General features: G+C 46.9%; 1 protein-coding gene across 14 annotated transcripts in view; it reads left to right on the forward strand.

Moving 5' to 3' along the window:
• Ppfibp1 (PPFIA binding protein 1) overlaps positions 1-22,722 on the forward strand; it is a 126,065-nt gene that overhangs the window by 2,838 nt on the left and 100,505 nt on the right. For 11 of the 14 annotated variants that reach the window (XM_060384507.1, XM_060384506.1, XM_060384511.1 and 8 more), the window contains exon 2: positions 15,688-15,743. The exons of 1 other annotated variant lie outside the window; for it this stretch is intronic. The gene's annotated coding sequence lies outside the window, so the exon portion shown is untranslated. Of the gene's footprint in view, positions 1-15,687; positions 15,744-19,036; positions 19,208-22,722 lie in introns of those variants that run through there. 2 more of the 14 variants (XM_060384510.1, XM_060384509.1) reach the window with 2 other exon arrangements.

Here is a 22,722-nt window from a genome sequence, read left to right on the forward strand (position 1 = left end):
GCCCAATTTTTGTCAGGCTTTAAAACAGTTTTTTTGAGCAATAAGTAATTGTAATACTTAATTTAAATTTTATTTCTCTTTTTCAGTGTGTGTTTATGAAGGCAGATGTGGTATAGTAGAACATAGTACTTTTATTTTTTATTTCATGTGTATGAGCTTATTGCCTACATGTATGTGCACCCCATGCTGAGCAGTGCCCAGGGAGCCTAGAAGGTGTCAGATCCCTGAAACTGGAGTTACAGACAGTTGTAAAACCCCATGTGCACAGAACCCAGCTTCTGTGCAAGAGCCATGTGTGCTCTTAACCACTGAGCCATTTCTGTGGCCAACATGGTCCTTCCTTCTTTCCTTTCTTCCTTCTTCCCCTCCCTCCCTTCCCCCCTCCTTCCCTTTCTTTCTTTCATCTCTCCGCCAGAAGAGGGGGCCAGATCTCATTATAGATGCTGTGAGCCACCATGTGGGTGCTGGGAATTGGACTCAGGACCTCCGGAAGAGCAGCTGGTGCTCTTAACCTGTGAGCATCCCCAGCCCCCTAAAATGGTGCGTTTAAGGAAGAGGTCTTGTCCAGTGGACTAGCTCCGTGGGTAAAGGCGCTTTCGGCTGGTCTAGTCCCTAGAGCAGGGAGGGTAGAAGGAGGGAGCAGAGTTGTCCTCCTGCCTCAGGCGTTATAACATGTGGGATACAGACACTAAATAAATACATGTAAAACAGAAAGTGGAGGGGATTGTTAAAGGGTACAGAAGTTTTTGAGAAAGGGGGATTAGGTTTTGCTTCAGTTCCCTTCGATGAACCACTATTACTGTCTAATTGGTACATTAAAAGGAAGAGTAAAGTGGCCTTACTGGACCAGAAAGGTGAAGTCCAGGCCGCGTTATGACTCCAGGTCAGCAGTGCCTAACCTGGAGGCTGCCTTAAGCTGCCTCTGAGAACAGGCTGGGTCAGGAGCCTCAGCTAACTGCTCGCGTCGTCTCTTTGTCACTCACTGTGCCAGCATGAGATAAGTCAGAGAGAACAAGGTCGTTTTCTCCCATCGTTGACTGCCGACTTCTCTTAAAATCCTCCACATCCACAGGCTGTTTATATTTTATAGTAAATTATGCTGACAATTTGCTAAATTAAAATTGACTTTCTGAGGTTTCCTCTCCAGTTTTTAACGCACCTATATTTTAAACAGCACAATTTTCACAGTAAAGGGAAATCTTATTTAACATTCTGTCTTTCCAAAGATGTTACATGTTTCTGTCCTGGTTTGATTAGCTTTACCAAACAGTGAGTGAATGAGTTAGTTCATGTCTACATATCTATTCCTACTTGGGTGCATGTGTGTGCGCAGGCGTGCATGAAAGGCCAAGGGTAGATGTTAGTTGTCGTCTTCAGCTTGGCTGGAGTCACTGCACGGAGGCTCCAGAGAGTTTTCACCGTCTTCCTCTCTGGTAGTGAAGGCCCCTGCTGCTGTGGGTGGGGGGACCCAGCTCAGGTCCTCAAGCTTTTGTGCTAAGGGCTTTACCACTGAACCATTTCCCCAGTATTGATTCTTCATTTTCAGAATGTCAAAAGGGGAAAACAGGAACAAGAAATAGTATATAGTCACTTTATTTTCAGGGATTTTTTTTTTAAAAAGAAAGTCCTGTTAGTTCTGAAGTTGAGGGAAAGAACAGTTCAGCAGCCATTGTAAGTCCTTTCAGAAAGTCCCAGTTCTAATTAAAAAGACTCTCATTCTCTTCCTAAATAAAAAAACATTCATTTCTCCATCCATTTATCCATCCATCCATCTATCTATCCATCCATCCGTCTGTCTGTCTATCTGTCTATCTATCTATCTATCTATCTGGTTTTTCCAAGTCAGTGTTTCTCTGTACAGCTCTCTGGGTGTCCTGGAACTTGCTCTAGACCAGGCTGGCCTTAGGCTATCTTGGAATTCGCTCTATAGGCCGGGCTGGTATCTGACTGCTTCTGCCTCCCAAGAGCTGAGATTAAAGGTGTGTGCCACCACTGCTGGGCTCAAGTGTTTGTTTCTATCGTGAACAGATGCTTTGTCTTCGTGTGTGTGCACCACATGCCTGGCCCTTGAAGGAAGGCTGGAAGAAGGCATCCCGTCACCTAGAGCTGGAGTTGCAGGCATATGTGAGCTGCCATGTGGCTGCTAGACATCATGCTGAGCCATTTCTCCAGCCCCACGGTTTAAAATGGGAAAACCAGTATCAAACAGACATGCTGAAATGAGAGACTCAAAGCTGTGAAGGTTAAAGCTCCATTTTGGTGCTGGGTAGTGTTCAGACATAAGGCAAACAAAGAGTCTCTTGGCCAGCATTTTTGTGCAACTAAAAGTTCATTAAAATTAGTGTTAACTCAGTGATCAAACTGCCCACAGCTTCTGTGGGCTTACGTAGCTCCCTCGTCTGTTTTGTTCCATATTGCTGAGACTTATTGCAGTACATGTCAGAACGTATTGCCTACCAACCTCTACAGTTCTTGTCACGTATGTCTCAGAGATTAATGCGTTAGGAAATGAAGCTCGTTCGAAAGAAGCAACCTGAAGTAATTCACCCACTCTACAGAATTCAGAGACTTGCATCATTTTTCTTTTTGCCTTCTTTGATATGCAGTAATTATATTGTTGCTGGAGAGTAAAGTGGTGAGGATTCCTTTTCTATTTTATCTTCTACTTGGAAGGAACTGAAATAGCAGAAACGTTGGGTTTCACATTGAAACTCGGCCTCTCTGCAGAGGTTTGGGTGCCCATGCTTGTTCAGCATGTTGGGCTGAGGAGGCGGGGTCTGGGGAAGCACGGAGCAGCCCGTGCCTGGAGTTTCTGTTTCTGAAATGTGGGCCGGTGGGTTTGTTGTCTGTGGCAGCACTGGGCGTGTGTCTCACTGCAATGTGGTGTGACTCACATTTTGACCAGCCCACACACATGTCTTTGTTTTTGTTGGCCAGTTTAAGGAGTTGAGAATAGAAGACCATTTAGTGCCTTCTGTATAGCGCCACACCTGAAAACGCCCAGGAGTGCAGGGACTGTATAAGCTTCAACTTGAGTAGAGTCCCAGTCGTATGGCAGAGACTTGCAGCTCAGGCATGGCACATGCCATGTAGGGGCAAAATCAGACACTGGAATGTTTGGGGGTTTCTGTACATTTCATGGACACCCCATTAGCCTGCATGTGGATGGTCTTTTCACCTGTTCTGTAATTAGTCTAATTAAAGCACACAGCTTTAGGAAAGCAGGTATGTTAGTCATAGTGGATGTGTTTTTGATAACAAGGCAGATTTGAGTAGATGAAAGATGGTGCTTTCAGGGGGAAGGGTTCATGAGGCCTCACTGCCAGCTGAGGAGCGACTGCCTGCCAGGGAGGGCGTGTGGCTTTCGGTGTGTAGCTCCAGTGGATCGGCCACAGGCAGTATGAACTGGACACGCGCCAGCGTGCACACACATACATATATGACAGGAAGGCGAGAGAGGGATGTGTGTGTGTGTGTGTGTGTGGGGGGGGTTATCCCAGCGAACAAGGAAAGAAAAAGGAAAGTGGGGTGGTGGGTGTGACCAAGGTAGAGTATATACATGTATGAAATTATCAAAGCATAAAATAAAAATGTTAAAAAAGATGCTGTTTTCAGTGGTAAGATTTTTGCATAGAGGAGCGACCAAATCCTTCAGGCGAACAGGATATAAGGTAGTTCTTGGAAAGCTTATTATATTGCTTTTGCTGTCACTCCTGTCTCCAGCTGTAGAATTTTGCATAAATATCATGGGTTTTTTAGTAGGGAAATTTTATTGAGTTTATAGGAATGTGAAAACAGAACTTGATGGCCTGTTTCTGTTGTTGTTTTCAGTCAGAACTCAGCAGCATAGTGGAGTTGAACAAATAATGTCCCGCAGCCATTTTCTTTTTCTGAGATGGTGTCTCTTAGACCAGCACACAGTGGCAGACTTAATTTTGTTTGAAGTGGAATTTGAACACGCTCTACTTTTCCTTATGAATGATGAAAGAGTCTGTGAGCCTGTGGGTTGTCCTCTGAACGAGCTGTGGGCAGAGGGGCAGGGGGAAGGAGAGACAGGGACGGGGGTGAATCAGGAAACCTGTGGGCTGCGCAGCTGCTTGGTCTCAGTGTTTCCTTCAGATCAGCTGCTTGGATGTTTTTGTCCAACTTTCACATTCTCCCTTCCGCCCCCCAGAGTGCAACTGCACACCTGAGAAATCTAAACACAGACTTAAGGTTCATGAGCATTTTCTCAGCTGAGAGACTTCGGTTCGGAAGGAACCAAGCGAAGGAATGATACTCCCTTTACATCACTTGTGGGGTCAGTGACTTGTAGTCTCTTGTGGTCTTAACTAAGTGTAAATTCAAAAAACAGCATATTCTTTTAGTAGTTAAGAGACGTTGTTCTGTGTGAAAGAAAAAAAAGTAAGCTGGTCCTAGTGGTACACGCCTTTAATCCCCAGCACTCAGGAGGCAGAGGCGGGTCTCTGTGAGTTCAAGGCCAGCCTGTTCTACAAGGACAGCCAGGCTTCCACAGAAGAGTTGGGCTTCAGAGCCCCGCAGGCATTCAGTTGTGCTTTGCTGTTTAAAACAGGTTGATTCTGGCAAACTGAACCCCTCTCAGCTTTAGTCTTTCCATCTGCAGAGTGGTAGTAGTGATGTTCCTGTCTAGAATTTTTGCAAGGATTGGAAATCATTGGAAATAATGAACAAGAATAAAAAGGGCGCTGGAGGTAGGAAGTGGAGGTTTGGAATGGCAGGTGGGAGGTTCATTGGAAGCTGAGAAGTTGATGGTGTTCTGGACCTGCTGTTCTAGATTACATCTGCCCATCTCTTGACTGGCCGCCACTGGCAAAGTTGCATAGATTTCCAAGACAAGATGTTAGCCATCGTGGAAGGAGTACGTTGCAGGGACCCTGAGGAAGGGTAACTTAGCAGTTGTTCCCAAGTAGGTTCTGTTAGCCTAGGTGCAGTGTGGGATGGAGGTCAGCGCCACAGCCACACCCTCTTGTCTCCGTCCTTATCGCTCCTTTCGCTCTCCTCTCAGTGTGCCCTTCCTAAACCAGAATACCCACAAAGTCTGCTCTCCACCCTGAGAAAGTAAAGGCTGTGCTTAGGACAACTTTATTAGCTCCAGCCTAGGAACGAAGGTGTGGACTCTGGAGCCAGATGATTGTAGATTCCAATCCCTTGTCCTTACTAGCTCTGTGATTTGGGTTAATTAAATTGCTTGTGAACTGGGTGGTTGTGGGGATTAAGTATGCTAATGTCTGTGGAGCACTAATAGCTTTATTCTTGGCTAAGGGCTCGCCCTGGATTGATGACAGATACTGTTATTATCCCATTGACTATCTGACAAGCTACTCCCACTTGGGATTTTTTTTAAGGTGTGGAGGAAAAGTGATTATAAAGAAGGTTTGGAAATAGTATGCTGGGTATCACTGGGTAAATAAGTGACAATAGGACTAGAGAACAGATGACCCTTTACCAAGACGAGCACACAAGGACAATGGGATTGTAATGGGAAATATAGTGAGTTAAGTTTGGTCTCTTGGAGTTTGAGTTCCTACTGTGATTCATACATAGTAATCAACGTTAGTGTTCTCACTGTATGAAGTGATGAAATAAAAGCCATCTCACTAGGTTTTTAGGGGAACAGAATCATCAGTGAGAGGGGCTAATGCTCACCCAGCTCTTGTACGCAGTAAACACCTGTAGGCCTCTTACATGTTGTAACTTAACCCATGCATTTGCTCTCGAAGAAGGTGTCGGTACCATGTGTGCCTTGCACCCAGGGCTCAGAGGCGCTGGAAGGTTCAGCAACTTTGTCAAAGGTCATGCAGATTGTGTGAGTTGGGCTGGGGTAGGGGACCATACTATAAATCAGGCTGATCATTAGTAACTAACGTAAGCTAGGGACGGTTCCAGGGCAGGCTCCTGCCTCTGGTTTGGCCTTGTAAGTGGTAGGTGAAAGACTTTTAAGCATGTGAGGTGGGGGCTGGGAAGATGGCTCTGTGGTTAAGAGTGTGTGCTCTCAAGCCACAAGGACTGCAGTTTGAGTCCTGGCACAAACGTAGCAGGCTTTTCTGTAAGCACCCTTGACCCCCAGCTTTGAGAGAGGCTGAGATAGATAGAGGTTTGCTGTGGCTTTCTGGATTCTAGTCTAGCCAAGAAATAGGAGCCCTAGGTTCAGGGAGAGACCCCTACCTCAAAGGAAAAAAAAGTGGCGAGTGACAGGGTATATTCAATGCTGCCTTCTGGTCTGTGCGTGGTACACACCTGAATAAACTCATGTACATATGCTCGTATAGACAGACATACAATCAGGTAAATACATTTTCTAATATGATATTATCCACATGAGGATTTTAAGCGAAAATTAGAAATTGAAGTGTGCAGTGTGGGCAGATAGCCATCTCCACAGGGCTGCCAAGTATGTGGACCCTGAAAGGAGAGTGTGTAACATGGAGAGCAGCGAGTACCCAACCTTGAGGGAACGTGTGGCATTTAGGAAAAGCTTCCCAGGGAGGTAGAAGAGGAACTGCAGAGCGAATGGTGGCAAGGAAGGGGTGAATCCAGTGTTTGGACCGCCCCGCCTTCACAGGCAGCGGACTCATTACAAGGATAGTTTGCGGAGTCTGCCGGGACCTTTTGTGAACCCGGAGAGAGCAGTGTGAGTGGCATGGGGGAGAAGGAACCCAGGGGGTGGAACATGAAGATTACATGGGAAGCGAGGAGCTGCAGGTAATCATTTTGTCTGTTCCCTCACAGAATTGATGGGAGAGGCACTGTAGAGTCGGTAGCCAAGGTCTGAGAAAGTGTGATCAAGGAGTGAGCAAGACACAGGGGAGAAGGATGGAAAGAAATAAAGTTGGGTGAAGGGTGGTGGTGGTGGGTTTGAACTCTGGAAACCTCTTCTTTAGGTGGGGTGGAAGAAAGCTGTCAGGGAAATGGAAAAACATGTTCTGGGGCCGAGTGTTGAGTGAGCTGTCTGCAGGCCATCTTGTGGAGGAGGGAGCAGTGAAAGGACACTGGAGATGCGCCCGCCGCCCTGCCCAGAGGAGCTGGCTCCAGGGATTACTGTTCAAGAGGAAAAACTTGAAATAATGACAGAAGTCTCTCATCTAAGCAATACAGAGTGACACACTGACCAGATTTGTCTTTAGGCAGTCAGTTAATTTATTGAAGTGGAAAGTAGTGTTAGAAAAAGATCAGACAAAGGGAAAGGACTTGTTTGAAGAAGGGACCTTTAGACTACCGACTTAATGGCTTGCTGGCTCATGGGCCAGCTTCTTGGGGAAACAGGAGCAATCTAGGTGGTGAGGAGCAGCTGGGGACTCTACTAGCGATCAGTAACCTACACTGTAGATTTTAAATACTCAGCTACTATGTAGGTGAGGAGTTCAGGCGTCCAGCCTTACTCATTTGATACTTGGAGCCTTCCAATGCTAGGCTCGTTTATTGGTGTGTATTGTTTCTTAAATTGTACTTTACATAAGAACCTCAGTTGTGCTGTCTGTGTTAACTGTGAAGGCCATATAAGCGTTGCTTCTGTTTTACAAATGAGGGAAGAGGTTTTTCGTTTTTTGTTTTTCTAAAATAGACTCTAAAATGGCTTGTGTCTAGATGTAGCTTACTTTTTCCAAATAGATTATATTCTAGTTGAAGACAAGCATTTTTCCCAGGAGGAAGTAAACAAATGCGAGGTGAGGATAAGGTTTCGTGGACCAGCATGTGCTGAGGCCCATTGTTGGGTCCCTGGGCATAGAGACATGATTCAGTTAGACAGGACGTGTGAGACGGGCGTCCTGCCTGGAGATGTGCGGGCTTGGGCTCTGGAGGTCGCGCCTCTCTCCCGTGAGGGCAGCAGCAGTGTATGGATATTTCCGTAGCTGCGGCTTGCAGCAGAGGTGATGCCAGCTCAGAGGAGACCTTTAATGATGACAGAAGATGTTTTCCGTGTTACAACCTAGTGAGAGGGAGTAGCAGCAGATCTCGTGGAAGGGTCTGGAGCTGTGCCCAAGAATCACACAGGGGAAAGCGTCCTGGCAGCCCCAGAGGTCAGTGGTAGGGTCACGAAGATGAAGCCCTATGCGGAGCGCAGAGGGTTTGCTGCAGTTGGCAGTTGCCGTGGGAAACCCCTCAGAGGCCAGCCTTTGAGAGGGTGAACCCCGAAGAGTTATTTTGTGATTATGCTCAGAGCTTCCTGCGTCCCGTGCAGAAGCGACAGGCGCGCTGGCCTGTTTGTGTTACGCTGTGTCCCGACGCGAGCTGGCTGTGGCTCGGAGCCGTGAAAACAATTTTTGGTTTTGAGGATGTCCCTGGTAAACATCCTGCTCAACAGTTTGTTCCGTGGAGATAATTTTGGTATGTCAGTGTAAGTCCCCCATAGGAAAGGTTTCAGTTGACGAATTTCCAAAGCATGTTTTGATGTGTGGATCGTGCAGCTCTACTCCTGACGCCAAGAAGCCTGTTGGGCTGCGCCCAGCTCGTATGGAGCGGCTCTTCCTGATGGACGGCCTGAACTGCCGCTAACGCCGCCCGCAGAATTGAGAGGCCCGGGTGTCCATGTCACTGTTCATCATGTGCCTACCCTGGAGATTGTTGCTAATTCTGTTCGTAGTCATAAAAGGCGGGACTGTACCTTACAGATGGGAGTAGAGTAGGAAAAGTGCAGTAGAGACCAACATTTAAATGCCGTCAGGAGCCGGCGAGGTGCCAGTGGTTAAGAGCGCTGTTCTTCCGGAGGACCTGCTGTGCTTTTCGGCACCCGCGGCAGGCCGCTCCGCCTGCGGCACCAGTTCCAGGGCATCTGGCGCCCTCTCTGGCCTCTGGGCCCAGCACATATGTGGACACAAGTTTATATTCAGCTCCCTGCCCCTCCCATATGTGTGTTCAAAAGTGAAGAATAAAAAATTTCTGGACAAATCCAGGAAGGAAAAGGAAAAACAAAACAGAAGAAAAAGCCGCTGCCGCCGGCAGTCCTGCCAGAGAGGTGAGAGTGTCTCTGGTGTGCTGGCGCTGTCATTCATCCCCCATTCATGTATTGCCTCCAAGGTCAGACACTCTGCGGATGTAATTTGCTCCCGTTAAAAAGCTTTAGCATTGCTTTATTTGCATTTCTGAAGTATGTGTAAGCAGTTCTTAGGCTTCGTGCCGCCCTCTTTACTGTGGACATGTTGCTTGTTTTCAGCTTTGCTGAGCGTTTGTGCTGTGAGCGTGCTCTGAGTGTCACATCCACCCGTCTTCACAGGGTGCAAGCTGCGTGAACGGGTCTGGGTGTGTGGAGACCCGAGTAACGGCGCTGGAACTAGCCACAGTTCATGATGCTTGTTCCCATTAGCAGAGCGATGGTCCGCGTTGAGAATGTTTGGGCTTTCTGAAAGACGAGTGCGCCTTTTCCTCTCCGTGTGCTCGCCGTTGATGAGACAGCTGCGCTATGTGACTGAGGGCTTCTGCGCCTTGACAGACTTTTCGTGTTCATTGCCCACTTTATCTAGCGTGACTTAGTATTTTTCTTATTTTTCATAACTAACTCATTGGTTAACCTAGTTGCCCTCTATTGGTTGTTGCACATATTTTTACCTAGTTTTCTTGTCTAACTTTTTTTTATAATTTATTTAATTTCGTTTTATGTGCATTAGTATGAAGATGTCAGATCTCTTGGAATTGGTGGTACGGACAGTTGTGAGCTGCCATGTGGGTGCTGGGAATTGAACCCAGGTCCTTTGGAAGAGCAGATAGTGCTCTTATCCACTGAGCCATCCCTCCAGCCCTTGTCTAACTTTCTATTTTAAATGATTTAATTTTAATTTTTTTATGCATATATGTGTGTGGTTTTCAGGCACATGCAGTCACGCAGGTGCCTGCAGAGGCTGAGAAGGGGAGGTTGGATCCTCTGGAGCTGGGGTTACAGCTGCTTGTGGGGTGCTGGGAGCTGAAGAGTGGTCCTTGGCCAGAGCAGTGTATGCAGTCCCAACAGTCCAGCTGCTTGTGGGGTGCTGGGAGCTAAAGTGTGGTCCTTGGCCAGAGCAGTGTATGCAGTCCCAACGGTCTGGCCCCCTCATTTATTAATTTTTTTTTAACTAAGGTCTTCAGTTTGTTTCTGTCAGTGTTAAAGTGAACTCCTTTTGCTCTGCAAGTCACCATTGGGTGTAAATGGTATTTAATTATCTACTTTGAGATATAATTTTACTGTTCTCTGAGGAGAACCTACCTCAGATGTCTGTGTACCCACTGTGGCCTGAGTTACACCTTCATCTGCACATGGGGCATATAGAAGGGAGAGTTGGCGAGAGAAGAGGAAGCTTTTGCTGATCAAGGCTTGCTTGACTGGTTTTCTTTCTGATTTCCCTTGCCTCTTGGTGGAGGCGAATGTACCAAAGGCTTCCGCCGGTTCCCAGCTGGCTAATGAGTGACCTGTAGCCTGTTCAGCAAGCTGTGGCCTTGCGTGATGTACAGTTGTCCCACAGTCAGCTTTCAGTCTATGGAAGGTAGACAAAGCAGGAACTGTGACAGGTCTCCCCATGCGCGGGCCCTTGCCCCTCAGGCTCCGTGTCCAGTCTTAACCAGGCCCTGGGCCTGCACTTAGTTGCTCACCAGCTGTACGAACCAGACTCGGAGAGGAAGGTAACACCGGGGAGCACTTGGCTGCTGTGGCCTTTCCCTGTGATTTTATAGATGCTTCTTACCTTGGTGTTAGGAGCTAAGTACCATTTTCATCTGCATTAGTGTGGGAGGGAACCACCACTCAGTGGACGCAGCATTACAACAGGGCTTCAGACTCCAGCTCCCTGCTCTACTTAGGGACAATCCCTCACTGTAATCTGGACTCGTTTCCCAGTGGAACGAGTAGGTAGAGCCTAGCATCAATATTTTAGGTTTTGGAGTCAGATGAGCCTTGGATAGAATCCCAGGATACCCTTGTCTTAAGATTATGGCTGTTTCTTAGCCTGAGCTCTGGCTTCTTCCTCAGCAGGATGAAATAATGGCCTCTTAGGATTGTTGGGTTAAATTGAGAGGCCCAGCATAATACCTGCCTCATTTGCTGTGGGAGTTCAGTAATGATCGTGGGTAGTTCAAAACCAAAAATGCAACTTTTCTTTTTGTTCAAAAGTTTTAAAATAACTGGTAAACTTATTCTTTTTTTTTTGAGATTTTTGAAAATATTACTTTATTTAGATGTGAGAAAACTTTCTGTTCCATATATTTTTGTTTGTTTGTTTGTTTTTCTGTTGTGGATAAATCACCTGCTTCTCTCAGGTCTTTTTACTTAGTAAAGTTCATGACGAATCCCCAGCTTAGGGCTGTCATAGTGAAAGCAAAGCTGTCTGTCTGTTCATGCGAAGCACAGCTCTCAGGAAGGGCAGTCCCTCAATCATTCCTTTGCACATAGCTAAAATGTTTGGCATCCTTTAAAGAGTTGTTAGTTGCTTTATAAATGAGTCATGAGAAAAGATGAAGCTGGTAAATATTTTAGGAGAGAACAGAAAACTTAAGTTTTCACACCATTTAAAAGTCAGGCTTGATCTCTGCTTGTGCTAAGCCCTGGTGACGTAACAAGACCAGCACTGATGTGAACTCTGCGTGAAAAATTCAGCATGAGGTTATCTTGCCATTTAACTTCTTGTTTGTTCTGGCTTTGCCATTTTAATAAATTAAGCCAACTAGTTAAAGCTGTCAGGATTCTAACCCAGTATAGCCTTTACAGAGTTAAGAAAGACATTCATTGGGAATTATCTTTAAAATAATGTTTTCTAACTCCATGCTTTATTTAATTTTGATCCCTGAAGCCATGGTTGCATTTCATTTTTAAGGATTTTATTTTATTTTATGTGCGTGGCTGTTTTGTGTGCATGCATGTCTGCACACCACATGCATTCTGGTGTCCATAGAGGCCACAAGAGGCATCGAATCTCCTGAAACTGGTGTCACCAACAGCTGTGAGCTGCCGTGTGTGTGCTGGGAATTGATCCTGGGTCCTCTGAAAGAGCTGTCTCTCCAGCCTCGCGTTACACTTCAGCAGTGAATTGAGTGAGGATTGAAGTAGACGGCAGGTTGTAATTTTAGGAAAAGTCTTCCTGGGCTGGAGACTGACATCAGTTTTGTTCAGGGAACTTGGATCTGTTGTGTGGTTTTCCCGCCTCTTTTCCTGCCTCTGGGTAGGATAGAAGGAAGTTGGGAACTTTTCCTTTATGTAATACATATATATCCATAAGTTAGAATTGTAATATCATGTAGGACATGTGTATCCTCATGTCAGACATTAGTACAGTAGTCATTGGTGACTATGTGTAGTGATGTAACTCCTATGTTCCCTTACATGTCTGGTGTTCAGGGATCAATGTAGAGGAGTTGTGACTGCACTGCGTGTGACTGCTGCAGACCTAATCTAGGACACTGTGAAATGCCAGATTCCACCTTATTGGTCAAAAGAAATTGTTTCTCTAAAATTCCAGTCTTGTGTGACTTCTTGATTAGAAGTCAAGTGGACATTTGGGGACAGAGGTTGAAGTGGAAGGAACAGTGGGAAAATTGATGGTGAGGAGAGAGTGGGACTGATGCTGTTTGGCTAATTGATGGCTCCAAACGACTGCAGAGAGCCCTTCATGATCCTGCGGTAGGAGCCCAGCAGCAGCTCTCTGGCCACTTCATGTTAGCCCCGCCTTTTGAAACGTGGCAGGGTTGGTGCATGCCGGAACACTGAGTTTTGTCAGGTGTCTTGTGTCTTGTTGGCTGGTTGGCCAATGGAGTAAATGGAGTGATTAGCTTTCATTAGGGTTTGCCCCGAGTGTGAGTCTCTGTTGATGACATGAAGATGCCCTTTCTGACTTCCTCTGTCCCAGCATCTTTTACTGTAGAAACAGAATGCCAACTTCGCATGAGTAAGCCATGCAAGCACCTGATGTGATAGCAGACAGCACTGATGACCAGGGACAGCCTTTCCTAAGAACAGTTACTATGTCTGAGAAGTCTGGGAACTCTTTAAACCCTTCCACATACGTGCATTTGACATGCAGTGGAGTGGAGGTCAGTGTTGCTGAGCATGACTGTCAACCTCTGTCAGCTGTGCTGGATTATTTAGAGTCAGGGAGGTGGGGTAATCTTGGTAATGTGTGCTCTTCCCCAGGATTTTGTGTGATTAACAGTCCTCGTTCCTGTGAAATGTTGTCTCCAGTATGAAGGTGAGGATAGAGAAGTAGGAGGAGCCACGCTTTCCAGGGTTTTGTATACAGATTTAAAGAAAAACATACACAAAATAGAACTGGACAGACTTTCATAATAAAAACTCAGTCTTTGGAGGGAGGAAAGGGGAGAGGGAAGTGATGTAATTGTAATCTTGATGGTGACGACGACGACGATGATGATGATGATGATGTCTGACCCTAATATTGGTAAGTTGTGTGGTCTTGGACAAGCCGTGCCAGTTTTAGAGTGAGTGTAACAATTCCAGGCCAGCTTTCATAGGAAAGGCTGGCAGGCTCAAAAGTGAGAGCAGGTGGAAAATACTGAAAACCATTAGGCAGAAATGTAAGGCTATATGTTCTTCCTTTAAAAACCTGACCCCACCTGTCTGCTAATAAGAAGTAGGCATGCTTTTGTTTCGACTTCTGGTGCTCTGACACATGTTGTCCCTTATCCCCGACTGGACTGGAGTCTGCATGGATCTCAGGCAGCCTCTTGTGGTTTTCTGAAAGAAGATGCTCATGGTAGCTCAGTATCCAAATGGGTTCTCTAATAAGGGGAACAGGGACTATTTCTGACATAAACTGAATGGCGAGCTCTTTGACCCCCCTCCCCCCCCCCGAGGGAGGAGCAGCCTTGCTAGTCCACAGAAGAGGACATTGCAGCCAGTCCTGCAGAGACCTGATAAGCTAGGGTCAGATGGAAGGGGAGGAGGTCCTCCCCTATTGGTGGACTTGGAAAGGGTCAGGGAGAAGATGAGGGAGGGAGGGTGGGATTGGGAGGGAATGAGGGAGGGGGCTACAGCTGGGATACAAAGTAAATAAGCTGTGATTAATATAAAAAATAAATAAATATATTAAATTAAAAAAAAAAAGAAGATGCAGCTTCCCAGGCAAGGCAGTGCAGGAGCTACAAGTCCTGCTGCAGTGCCTCCTCTGTCTGCTCTCTTGGGGATCCTAAACTTTCTACCGCGTCATCAGTATCAGCTCCAAGCCCTGTACTTGGTAGTGAAGGTTTGGACCGGTGCTCAAAGCTCACTGTATACTTAAGAGCTGTTCTCAACTGGATTAGCAGGCTGAGTGGGTGAGTCTGCTGGGGTTTGCGGGTGAAGTTGGCAGTGCCAGCTTGGGTACCCCGTGTACCAGTGGCAGTTTGTATTGGCATGTGGTGCTGCGATGTGCACAGTTAGTTTTGCCCAGTCTTGCTGTAGTCCTGTTTACCGTTTAAGTCCTGCGCTGTTGACTACCTTGGCCTGGTGTTCAGAAAGTCATCTAAGCTGACTGTCAAGCATTTGTAGTTGTTAAATGATGGCTACCTAACAAGTATTTTTCAGATTGCAGCCTTCATAAGACTTTTGAGGCGGCACAACTTAACAGTAACTCTGTAAACCTGGATTGCTAGATTGGGCTCACTAGGAGCTCTGAGGTGGCGTCGAGTGGGCTGTGCTGTGTCCTTTAGATTGTCCCAAGTTGTCTAAGCACTGGAAAGGAAACAAATGCAAGTGTGGTCTGTGGCCAGGCGCTTTATCTGCGGGCTCAGAGGATTTGGACCTTGGAGCCTAACGGGGAGATCACAACCCCTTTGTTAATTATTAAACAGCAGGTCTGTAGCTGTTTGGAAGTTCACAGACACTTAGTGGTTTATGCCTGATGGTGGGGTAGTGGGGCCTAGCTTCTGTATTTATGAAACGGCTGACCCCAAATTGAGTAATTTTTCCCAAGAACGAATTACTGAATGAACAGAGCATTAATTCTGTATGATCAGAATGTTAATTCTATATGTGTATTAAGTTTCTGAAACACTTAATTTATTTATTTATTTTTCGCTTTTTCTTTTTTTTTAAGATGGATTTTTTTTTTATTTTATTTTTTTTATCAGTTACATTTTATTAACTCTGTATCCCAGCCGTGTCCCGATCCCTCATTCCCTCCCAGTCCCTCCCTCCCTCCCTCCCTCATCTCCACCGTGCCCCTTTCCAAGTCCACTGTTGGGGGGGGACCTCCTCCCCATTCATCTGACCCTGTTTTATCAGGTATCTTCAGGACTGGCTGCAAAGCCCTCCTCTGTGGCCTAACAGGACTGCTCCTCCCTTCGGGGGTGGGGAGACCAAAGAGCCAGTCATCGAGTTCCTGTTAGAAATAGCCCCTGTTCCCCTCACTTTGGGAAACCAATTGGTTACTGAGCTACCACAGGCTACATCTGAGTGGAGGTTCTAGGTTATATCCATACATGGTCCTTGGTTGAATGTCAGTCTCAGAAAAGACCCTGTGCCCAGATATATTTGGTCCTTGTGGAGCTCCTATCCTTTCCCCATCAGACTAACTCCCCTTCTTTCTTATGATTCCCTGTACTCTGCCAAAGGTTTGGTCATGAGTCTTTGCTTTGAAAACACTGCTAGTTAGAGTCTTTCAGATGCGCTCAGTAGACTCCTGTCATACGTTCAATGCACATCCCATCTGTCTTTCTAAATGAGGATTGATCATCTTACCCCATGTCAACACTTAATTTATGTTGTGCTTACAGAACTGGTGCTTACAGAACTGGTGGAACATCAGTCATCGCAAAAGGCAAACAAGCAGGTAAGACACGGAAAGTACCAACCTGGACCCTTCCAGGGAAATGGAGAGTGGAGGACAATGGAGAAGAGTCTATGTCCCACTGATGTTCCAAACAACTGCTAGGATATTTCAGTCGTGGCTGTGGGTTGGGATTGATGAGTTTGTTTTTGGTTGCTTTTCTTGTCACTGTGTCAAACCCTGACAGAAGCAATTTCTAAAGGAGGAAAGATTTGTGTGGATCGCAGCTTCAGAGGGCTCAGTCCTTCATGGCATGGCAGAGAGGCTTCATGGTGGGAGTGTGGTCAAGCGTCTTACGTGGTGGCCAGACCAGGAAGCAGAGAGCCAGATGGAGTCAGAGGCAGATATGTCCTCCTACACTTCCTCCTACTGGCCTATGTCCCCAAAGTTCTGGAATGTCCCCCAAACAGTCAAACCAGGGAACTGTGATGAGCCTGTGGGGGACATTCCAGAGTTAAATTGTAGCAGACTTCTCTTGCAGAAAGGTAAAGTTGGTCTGCTTTGGTAAAGTAGGAGTCAGCTCCTGGCATGTCCCAAAATCATTTGTGTTCAGCAAATTTCTGAAACTGTCTGTCATGGTTTGTGGTGTAAGTGAGCAAGGCGAATGCAGAAGCTCCTACCCCTCCCAGAGTGAGTCGTGTCTGCAGAAGTGAGCACAGATCTGCTTTCTTCTCTTCTGGTGAGTGGAGGGCTTGTAGCTTCTATCCACCTAATTGATCAATAGATCGGGTGTCCTGATGGTTTGGCTTTGGTACACAGCCAAAGTGATGGTATGCTGGTTTGTGCTGGTGTATTGATGTATGTGTCTGTGAGCGTGCCTCTGTGTGTGTGTGTGTGGCTTCCCAGGAAGCCTCCGTCAGCTCCTGGACAGCTTTTGTAATCTTTGCTTTGATCTCCATTCTGAGGATGGAGCTCTCTAACGCCAGGTGTAGGAAGATTATTTCTAACCTGTGTCCATGATGTTTGCAGTGGAAAGATAAATAGTTCATTGTTCTCTATTCAGAAACTGAGCAGACCCAAGTTGCTATGGTGACAGGTTTTGTATAAAAACACTCATCTTTGAACCTCTTTAAGGGATGTTGGCAGTTTGATTGTTGGGATGTGAAATGGCTGACCTGCCAGCTGGTTTACTGTGTTGGCTAAAAATAAGAGTATAGAATTAGAAGGGAAATTTGCACTATGATTGTGGTGAGAAAGGCTGAAGCTGCCTCTCCGATGTTTGTGCTTCTCTAGAAGACTTGCTGGTCTTCTCCTGTGTGACCCTAGAGCCTGTGCAGCTCTGATGTGGCCTTTTGAACAGCCTGTACCACGCGCCTACAGGCTGACCGCGTTAGACCATTTCCTCTCGTACAGCCTTACTGAGGCATCTCCAGCTGTGCCTTCCCGTGTGACTCATGTCTGCAAAGGATGAAAGAGGACTTTCCTGGCAGGAAGCTCGGTGCCGAGCAGAGAAGTGACCATTGTTAGAAGAAAAACTTTTGAAGAACCAGAATCTTTAAAAGTCTGTCAAGAAGAGCTGGACCAGAAGTGATCTGCAGGGTTGCCTCCACATCTGTCAGGACAGAAGTCAGGACAAGAAGCGGGAAAAGGTCGAGCGAGAAGCTTGTCACTCAAGACTGGCTGCAGATGTGGGAAAGAGGCAGGGCTGGCTGGGCTTGGAAACCACTGGAAACTCTCACTCATCCCACACAGTGCCGCGCCACCCTCTTACCCCACCTTGGCCTCATTCTGCTGCAGTAGGAAGTTCTGACGCACTCCCCGGGGAGGATGCTCTTGGCTGTTTGAGGGTGGGACCTCGAAGTGCCCCACTGCACAGTCGCACAGTGTCCACAGGAGGGAGGACGCAGTGGTCAGGGCAGGCTGCAGCCAGGCTGGCACAGAAGCTTGGACCTCAGGAGAGCAGGTGATTGTGAAAGAGTCAGCTGGTCCTAGGGAGTAAGGATTCCCACTGCTGCACACCAAGAGCTGGAGCTGAATCTGTAAAAAGTGCCTTCCTGTCCTCTCAGGCCCCAGTGTATAGTCTCTGGGCCAGTGTTCAGCCACGGGATCTTAAGGGCCCACAAGGGGCCTGGTTAGTGACATTAGGCTTTGGCAGGTGTTTAAATCTGCGGGTCCTCACAAAGGGTGTTGGGAGCACAAATATTGTCCTGTTGGAGGGTTCTTGTATTTAGCTCCTGATCTTTGAAAAAAAAAAAAAACCCACCTCAAGCAGGATTTCTGCATGCTCAAACATGTTCTCCAGATATTTCCAGGGTTAATATTTATTTGTTTGTTTAAGATTTGATTTTGTTTTATGTGCATTGGTGTTTGACCTGCATGTGTGTCTCTGTGTGATGATGCTGGATCTCCTAGAATCGGGGCTACAGACTGTTGTGAGCCGACATGTGGGTTCTCAGAATTGAACCTGGGTCTCCAGGAAGAGCAGCCAGTTCTCTTCACTGCCGATCTGTCTGTCCAGCGCAAGCTGTGTGTCTGGAAATACATGGAAATACTTACCCAACTCTTAGCATTTCCTGCTTAGGCAGCACCAGCTGTGTGATGCAGTCAGTCATTTGTGTGGTTATTTGTGCTTTGTTACACAACATGTATGTTAAGTTATAGTTATAGTTTTTCCCAACTGTAACTGTAAGAGACATGGGTGGTTTTGCCAGTTTTATGAGAGTAAGTACCTTGTCTGAGACGAACCCTGAACAGAAGTCACCACTAATGGTAAAATATGTTCCAGTTTGTCAGAAAGTAAAATGTGGGACTGGAGAGGTGGCGCAGGGGTTAAGGGCACTGGCTGCTCTTCCAGAGGTCTGATTTCAGCTCACAGCAACCACATGGTGGCTCTCAACCATCTGTGGTGAGAGCTGGTGGGCAGACACCCGCACAGGTAGAGCACTGTACACGTAGTAAATATTTTTTTAAAAAGGAAAGAGAAATGTAAACAGATGACTTTTTATTAAATTGTAAGCAGCAGGGCCTTGATTCTGTTCTACCCCGGCGACACCTGTCTGATTTCAGACCTTGTGGGTCCCCATGCCCCCATCACACACAAGTTCTTACTACCTCTAATTTGTGAAGGCAAATTAAATCAGGCACAAATAAGCGACAGCTGCACGTGTAACTGTGGAAAGAGGCGGTGATATGACAGTGGGTGTTTATTGGCTCCAGTGGCGGAGCTCGCCTTTGTTAGCTACCTAGGAGCACTTGCGACCTTTAGAACTGTCTGAGCTGGACCTGCCACTCTATTTTCCCCTAAACAGTGGACATAGGCACTCTCTCCCTGTTTTGAAAGGTGTATTTTATTTTATGTATATGTGTGTGTGTGTGTGTGTGTGTGTGTGTGTGTGTGTCTGGGCTTATGGGCACAAGAGTACAAACGCCTCTGGAGTTCAGAAGCTGCCTTGGAGCTGGAGTGAAAGGAGGTTGTTAGCCGGCTGATATGGTGCTGGAGACAAACGGGACCTCCGGAAAAGTAGCAAGTATCCTTTTTTTTTTTTAATTTATTTATTTTTATTTATTTAATATGTATTGGTGTTTTGCCTGCCTGTATGTCTATGTGAGGGTGTCAGATCCCTGGAACTGGAGTTATAGTTGTAAGCCACCATGTGCTGGGCGCTGGGAATCTTCTGGAAGAGCAGCCAGTGCTCTTAACTGCTGAGCCATCTCTCCAGGCCTGCAGTAAGCATTCTTAACTGCTGAGTCATTTCTCCAGCTCCTAGATTGGTACTTATTCTCATTTTCAAATGAGAAACAGACACACAGACTAGCGATATACTGTTAGGACAAGGTCACATAGCTAGTCCTAATGTAAATTCTGTACCATGATAGTCAGGTTTATTTATAATCAGGACAGACCTGTTTTGGGTTTCAGAAGTGTATGTTCTGGTGAGGGATGCCAAGTTCCATATGGGCACTGGACTTATGAAGGGCTTTGAAGGGCCCCGCTAGGGGGGCAGTGGCGCCTTGACTGAAATGGGAGTGCTGTCTGTCCCTCCTAGGAGCCGCGCTGCCGGAAGTAGTTGCACTTGCCCTACGTTACAGACCTCCCCTCGTTCCAGGTCTCTTACGCTGCTTAGCATGAAGGAACTGGCTTTATTTATAATTTAGATCTTTCCATTTCCTAGAGCAATTAAGGAATTGCACAGATGTGCCCAAGAGAAGGTTTAGGAGCCTGGCTAAAGATTGGCCAAGCTGAGAATCTTTGCACCTCAATTAATTTGAATAAAACTGAACTAAATGACAGAGGTGGATTGAAACTACAGATGAGCAGTTTGAGGATGATAAGAAGACAGTGAAGGACTAGGCTGAGCCTTCCTGCTGGCCGTGAACGGTGCTGCCTGTATTACTGCTTCCCCGGGCCCACAGCGCTCTCCTCTATCCTGGTGAATGCTGCTCTGTGCCAGGCTCTGTTGGTTCTGCTACAGCCATTTCTGGTTTACTGGCTGCCACTGCCGTCCATCAGCCTAGAGCCTGTAGGCCATTGGCTGGTGGGCTGGATAACCTGTGTACCTTTTGCTGTGACGTCATGAGTGCCCTGTACAGAGTTCTCTGTGCGTGGGGTCACCGTGCTTCTTGACAATGTCAGGAAAGCCACTAGAACTTGAGGAGTTCTTCAGTAACCCCTGTGTCTTGTGGTGACCTCCCAGGAGTGGTGGATTTCCTATGAATTAGTGATAGGACCACAGGCCACTAAGAAAGGGCACTGATTACATGAAGCCTTACTCTCAGGGACGGAGCACACATAACGACAAGGGCACACTCTCATCACCTGAGTTTGGGCCTCTCAGCAATTCTCCAAACATTTTACTGCATTTTCAGGTGACGCTCTTTGTGAACGGGTATGTGGATAGAGGGGAGTAGTCTTCTGCCAATGCTGAAGTGATTCCTTCCCTTCCTCCCTTCCTCCTTCCTCCCTTCCTTCCTCCCTCCCTCCCTCCATCCCTCCCTCTTTCCTTTCTATTCTGTCCCTCTAGGCCTTCCAAATTGAATCACTAAATGCTTTAGGAATTACGCATTATTTAAACCTGTTTCAGGAGTCAGTGGTCAGCACTCGCTGAGTAAACACACCATCTCACGGAGCCGAGCAGGGCAGGGGAAGGCGTCTTGCGGGAGTGCCAGCACTTCCGTGCAGTTGCACCTAGGAGCAAGTCCTGCTTAACAACACCTGTCTGGTTTGCCCAGGGCAGAGATGGAAGGAGAAGGGCTTCACATTGGCAGCTCACTGACTGGCAGTCCTGTTGAGATCCCTGAGTCCGGCAAAGCATGATCGAGAAGGGTGAGGGGAGAGAGTGCAGGTGGCAAGAGTGGCCGTGTTTTAACCGGTGGTGTCTTCCCTGTTGTCCCCAGATCCCTTGTCCTAGTGAAATTGCTCACTGCACTGAGAGCAAGTTGCCTTCTGAAGTTTTGTAATTTTTTGGTAGGAAGAGGTGTGTTTGTGTGTATACTCACAGTTTGGGGCTCAGTAGCACCCACCATGAGGTTCTTAGCATTTTTAGTCAGTGACTGGCTGGAGGCTGTGGTTGTATATCTGGGAGAGACAACTGGTGATAGTCAAAATCCAGAAAGCAGGCTGGACGCTGACCAACTTCAACAGCTACACAGTGTAAATCTGCCCTTAAAGAAAAAAGTCTAAAATGGGGACAACTTGGTTTGCCTAAAACTTCGCGAGGTTTGTGTTTCAGCGCAAGCCAAAAGTGCAATGTCAGTGCAAGCGGGAAGTCAGCCAGCTGGGGTTAACAGGTTAATGCAGGTTAGTGTCTGATGTGCAGTCATGGCGTTTTGTGCTCCTGGCTGGAGCCTCTGTCTGCATCTGGAGGCTTTGCCCTGCTCTGTTTAAAGAGGAGTGTTGCCCACTTGGCGTGCTTTCAGCGCCAGAGTGCGGACATGATGTTGACCAGAGCCTGCAAGTGCTCCTACAGGCGGGGTTGGAAGAGCCAGAGCTCTGGAGTCCGCAGAGGTTAAGGGGAAGCAGGGCTGTTGGCTTCCAGCACTCATCTGTGTGCCGAGCAGCAGGAGCTGATCATGTGTGATCCTGAGAACAGTCTTTACAAGAGCATGGGGCTGCAGTGAGGCCTGAGTCCAGGAAGGTGACAGGACTCATTCGGGTGTCTCAGAAAAGACATTGGCCACGGCCGGGGGTGCAGCATGACCCGTGTTACTGTCAGCTCTCAAGAGGTGGACATGGGAGGCCATGAGTCCAGAGCCAGTCTGTAGAACCAGACCCCAACTAAACCAAACGGAACCAACCAACCAACCCTCCTGGAAAATGCTTGATCTTGATCCTCGCCCTGGCCCTGGACTCCTCAATGGTGAGGGTCTATGATTCTGGAGCTGTTCTGCCCGCTGTCCTTTCGGGATGTCAGAAGAGTGGCCCACGGGCTCTTCCAAAGCTTCACACGCCATAGAAAGGAGGGACTGGTGAAGAGGCCCTGTCTTTCTCCTGCGGGGCTGTGCAGTCTTTACTCCTCTATTTGCTTTGATTTTACTTGAGTGGATTAAATAGCAGTGATATTATATGCAAAAATACTGCTACAGTTTTTGGGGTTTTTTCTTTTTCTTTTTTGATGTGAAAGCTGAGCCTTGCTTGGCAGATACTTTCCTTTTGTTTTGGAGGAAACCATAAATCAGGATTGAAGGTAAAAGTTATTTTGACTCAGCTCTTCCTTTTTCTCTGCAGAGGAACAGTTTCCTGGCTCTGAGGTAGCTCCGGGGTTGCTGATCCAGAGTTCTCTGTTAGCAAGCTCGACTTTCCACGACTCGAGTGTTCTTAAGAATTGGGGGAGGAAGAGCCCCACTTTACGCCCATTTTTCTGTTCAGATTGGCAAGCGTATTTTTGTTTTAAAGCTACCCTTTACATAAAATTGTAGGTGGGCTTTTATATTAGGTGTTATATTTTATGTGTATGTAAATATATACTTACATTGACATATGTATAAAAAGCAGGTACTTGTCAGTGTTAAGCTTAGAGTTTGGATCTTATTTGTGAAGCTTAAG

This window comes from Meriones unguiculatus, chromosome 5, assembly GCF_030254825.1.
Source record: "Meriones unguiculatus strain TT.TT164.6M chromosome 5, Bangor_MerUng_6.1, whole genome shotgun sequence".
NCBI classification, from domain to species: Eukaryota; Metazoa; Chordata; class Mammalia; order Rodentia; family Muridae; genus Meriones; species Meriones unguiculatus.